Source organism: Leguminivora glycinivorella, chromosome 2 (assembly GCF_023078275.1).
Source record: "Leguminivora glycinivorella isolate SPB_JAAS2020 chromosome 2, LegGlyc_1.1, whole genome shotgun sequence".
Classification (NCBI taxonomy): Eukaryota; Metazoa; Arthropoda; class Insecta; order Lepidoptera; family Tortricidae; genus Leguminivora; species Leguminivora glycinivorella.
The window spans coordinates 31,199,008-31,204,520 of NC_062972.1; positions in this window are offsets into that span (position 1 = coordinate 31,199,008).

A 5,513-nucleotide genomic window follows, 5' to 3' on the forward strand; every position below is an offset into this window, starting at 1 on the left:
TGTTGTTTTATTTCTATCCAATTTTCGTTTAAATAAACTTATTAACCCCCGACGCAAAAACGACGGGATGTTATAAGTTTGACGTGCCTGTCTGTCTGTCTGTCTGTCTGCTTGTCTGTCTGTCTGTCTGTCTGTGTGTGTCTGTCTGTGGCATCGTAGCTCCCGAACGGATGAACCGATAAAGTTTTTTTTTGTTTGCTGAAAGCTGAGTTAGTCGGGAGTGTTCTTAGCCATGTTTCATGAAATTTGGTCCACTATGTCGCGGTCGGGGGTTTTTCAAAATTTTAATTTTGTGGTTATGACTACGATCAACAACGCAATATGTGTTCTATTTTAAATAAACCACGCAAGGAGGTAAGGTAAAATGCAATAAGCGAGCAAAATGGCGAAATTGCGGCGAATTAATTTCCCGCAGTGGCTCTTGAGATGCGCTTACCTTTCTAGAAATTCTTTACGTACCGCCGGCAAATATATCGAAGCTGCCAAAACTTTCACAAATATCTAAACACATCTCTGGCCCCGTAGCCGAATGGCATTTCTACGACGCGAAACGAAAACGAAACGCCGTGAAAGGTAGTCTGGCTCTGTCACGTCAATAGAGCGTTTGTGCCATTCGGCTACGTACCCTGTTGTGAAGACGTTAGTGTGTGGGTCTATATTTTTGAGAGCTTTGCCAGCTCTGATATCTCTGATGGCGACTGATGTGCGGATTATTAGTTAAGTTTCATAACCTGCTGTGAAAGACGGTTGGAAAACTTTATAATTTACTTACTGAAATAAAATCCTAGTCTCACTATTGCATGACCGCACTATAAAACCTACTTAAGTACTAAATAATATTTGAAATAAATTGAGGCAGCACATTTTCCAACAATTATGTTAATTCTGCAAACAAAGAAAAACTATTTTAACATAAACGAATTCAGTTGACACAGATTCCGTTTAAGAGTGTAAAGGAGAAAACTACAATAGAGGTCCTATTCTTTCTTTTTTTTTTTCGGTAAGTAAATAAAAAAAATCTTCCAAATCGCACTTCGTGACCCAAATTCCAGCTTGTACAAGTTCCTTGTTGATACAAGTTCCTAGGAAGAAGGGTCTTGACAGACACGGACGGACGGACGGACAACAAAGTGGTCGTATAGGTAAGGGTTCCGTTTTTTCCTTCCCAGGTACGGGTCCCTAAAAAGAGATCAACATTTCCAAAATTAGGTGGAATACATCAATTTTGTTGACTTCCAGATTTTCAGTCTTTACTGATACTTATTATTTTTCTGTTTAATGGAGACGGGAAGCGGTAACTTTTGAAATAAAACTATGAAAACAGATTAAATCGCGTATAATGAATTTACAATTTTCATCCCGACGTTTCGAACACTTTCCAGCGTTCGTGGTCAACGGGTGACTGAGGAAAAATTACAATGTGCAAAAGCTACCCACATACAAGAAATACATATTAACGAACCATGACCATAAATAATATAGATTTCTAAGGCTGGTTCATACGCTACAAATAAAGCTAGTTATACAATATTCAAATAATTTACCATTACTATGTTAAAAAACAATTAATATACTCCAAATAGGCAAAAAAAAACTGCAAATGTCCAACACCATACAACACAAATGCCTCACAGTCTTCGTCGTGCTTGTTCCATTATCAGATGTACTACTGGATCCCAAGCCGGTGATAAAGTAAAGCCATCTTCTCTATTAAAGTTTGGATATTTCTTGATCTCAATGGCCTCGCGCGACATTCTGGGTATATACCGCTTCTCCTTAGCAAGAACCAGAGGCTTAACAAACTTTATAGCATGATTGACTTTAACCATGACATGTTCTTGTTCAGAGACTTTTGCCGACGGTGCTTGACATCCGCTATGTGTTCCTTCACCCGTGTGGAAATACTTCGTTTCGTCTGCCCCACATATGACAGGCCGCACTTACAGTCTAGCCTGTTACACTCCCGCATTTTGTAGAGGAGTTTGACATTTCACCGACCTCAGGAATTGTGACATCTTCTATGCGCGATTTAGTTTGGCGAAAAGAAAATGTAATATAGTCATAAGTTTTTTTGGAAAAAAAAATCCGTTTCCATAGTTTTATTTCAAGAGTAACTATCGCGGTAACCGAAGACAAAATATTAAGCGGTAACTTTGTTTAGGGCAGCGGCTTGAAATCTAACGCTTTTCCTATATAATATTATATTTCTTTGTAACGGTATCCTACTGTTTTCCTATGTTCTTTGAATTGAAGGTAACTTGCGCCAGCTGACGCCTACTCGAGTTTCCGTCTTAAGAATACTTTATTGACTATGTGTTTATTTTTCTTTATCTACTTATTATTCCACTCTTTACATCTGTATTCTAGCTTGTGGTAATAAATTATTAAGATATATGTACCTACAAGGCATAGGCAAACTTTTTTCTTTTTACATTTAATTTTTTGTACAACGATCTGTTAGTGACCTGGGTTCTAGCAGAATTATCAGTTGCTTCGTCCGAAAAAGTGGAGCATATTACTGAGCTAGGACCCTTTTGTTTTTGCTGCAACGCACACAGCAAACCCACCCACATTTTAATGTATGCTATTGTTGTTTTTTCTGTAGTGTTAGTACTTATCATTGTTTATTTTTGTTTTAACTGTGTAGTTAGTTAGTTAGTTTTATTGGGCATTTTCCGCAAGTCGCCAACTACTTATTGTGCCTATTTTGCGTAAATTTGACGGGGTAGCACTACTCTAGCCAACCCATTAATTGTGTAATTTTGGTGTGTATTGTAGCAAACAAATAAATGATTATCTTACTCGTATTTCATCTTATCTTACAATTGATATACATAAACACCAAGCGTTCTTCACAGTTGATTACCAGGGTTTATAACTCTCATTTCGTCGATGACATTGACAGTTGCAGCAACAATACAGCTGTAGGCAAATAAATAAAATGAAATAAATATTATAGGACATTCTTACACAGCTTGACTGTCCCACGGTACGCTCAAGATGGCTTGTGTTGTGGGTACTCAGACAACGATATATATATAATATACAAATACTTATATACATAGAAAACATCCATGACTCAAGAACAAATATCTGTGCTCATCCCACAAATAAATGCCCTTACCGGGATTCGAGCCCGGGACCGCGGCTTAGCAGGCAGGGTTAATACCCGCTAGGCCAGACCGGTCGTCACAAATTACCATACATCGGGGTTTTGGGAGCGGGAATGATTTTCACTAGCCCAAAAATGGTGAAAACGATGAACAACAGTCATTACTATAACATTTCTAGGTACATTTGGAGCCAGATACTTAGTTTAATCTATATTTCAGTAATTCAAGTTACTATAAACAGAGTTATAAATACACGAATTCATTTCCGCTCCCAAAACCCCGATGTATGCAAATTACACATAGTGATACATAGTTACCTATTTAAAATATTTAAGGAAAAGAAACAGACGCGAATTCGCGTCACGATACATGTTAATTGTAATGCGTTTGCGGACGTTGGCAATGAATGGGTTAAGTTGCGCCCAAGTAAAAATATTATTTTTCTAATAATTGACAACGTTTCAAAATTTTCAATGTCCCTAAATCGAAAACCATTTCGAGATATACGCCTGTAGATCACAAAAATATATTTTTTAATATTTTTTTCCTTATTTTTAATTATAGTAAAAAAATATTAAAGATAGTTTAAAGGGGAAGTGACGTTACATAGTTGAGTCCGACGATTCAGAGCTGCCACTATAACCAAAAAAATCTTCCGGTTGGAATGTCACTTGAGTTTTACTGTGACACTTATCATCGCTAGTGGTATGGAGATTAGAGGTAAGGAGCGAAAGCTTTAAGTTCAAGGTGACGCTGCAATTGTAGGTACCTACATAAGGGTTTGACACGTCATTTTCGACTGTTCTACTTTGACAGATTTCTCTCCTTATACTTCTACATTCCATAACTCGTAGTTATTCAATATTTGTTGACAGTGACACCTGACAGTCAAACATCTCGGACTGTTTAAGCTGACTGTTAAAACTTTTTTTTTAATGTTTTTGTCGTTTTCTTAGGTGTATGAAACAACACATGTGACGTCATAAAGCTGTGTCTTGACGTTTGTAACTTACACTCTTTCTGTTCTAAGTAGTAATATAAAGGGATTTTCGCATTAAAATAGCAGTTTTTGGGAAAAATAAAAAAATACAAATGTATCTTTAATTGAGTTCTTTCAAACCAAACAATAAAAAGTAGTAGTCGAAAATATGAAATGTTGTCAATTGAGAATGTGTGCGCTAGTGCTATTTCCTGCATGCAAATAATTTACCAATTTCAAAGACAGTCCCTCGACTGTTCCAAAATTCGACTCCTTTTACTCGGCACGAAATCAGAAGCAAGCAGGAAAGAGTGCTCCTCGCCATCTGACGCTTCAACTCGAGAATTTATGCTGTTTTTATCAAAACACGAAATAGCAATGCCCGTTGTGATTCATAATTCATTTTCTTGGTGTGTTTTTTTCTATTTCTGTTGGGGAATAGATATTTGAAATGCAGGTTTTGGTTTATAAGTCTATGTGAGCGAAATTGGCAAGCTTTAAGATTGTTTTCAATGTCGTGAAGAAAAATAATGTTAAGTATTGTTATAACTTCAATTATCAAATTTTGCAATAATAATATTTTCTATTGACTCCTAAGTCCTATGGTAAGCTCAATAAGGGTAGGCTTGCATTACGGGTACTTAGACAATGATTATATAATTTGTTTGCAAATAGATAGAAAACACACGACTCAGCATATAAATATTTCACGTCATCGCACGTGAATTTATTTAATAAATCCCCTTTCCGTAATTTTAACCCAAAAACATCGGCTTAACAAGGAGGGTTACTATCCGCTAGGCCACATTGGTCTGCCAAATAATTTGAGAACAAACCTGAAGAAAAATTCAACCAAAAACACGATACATGCGTAGGAGCGTCGCTAGATTGCGATAACTGCTTATAAAATAAGGGACTTGTGTAAAAAATGTTAAGTTCGCGTTGGAAAGAAAAGCGGTCTTGAATAGCCTATACCCCAGCTGCTGAACAAAAATTTCGGTAGGCAATAACCGTAAAAGCGAAACCTAGCGCCTTTAGTTTCAGAGCACACTGTTAGAGCCATAGTGATGTCCCTCGGTTGAACAATAATATTGAATAGGTATTGTTTGCTTATGAACAACGTTCGATATGTATTCACCTAGTTTAGGTTAGGTTTTAATAATTCTTTTAATACTACAGTACAAATCATTTATACGTAGGCAAAGTGCTTAACACCACAAACACAGTCATTTAATAATTATATAATACAGTACCTATATAATAGTTCCCATAATAGTCGCTCCTCAGCATAATGATAACCATAGAATTATCGCTGATCTTCCGATGCGTTCATTCATTTTGTGGGCTGTGGACGCAATAGTGTAAACGCGTCATTTGTCGCTGGCAGCAATCAGCGCCATCTTTTCGCCAGCTTTTTATTT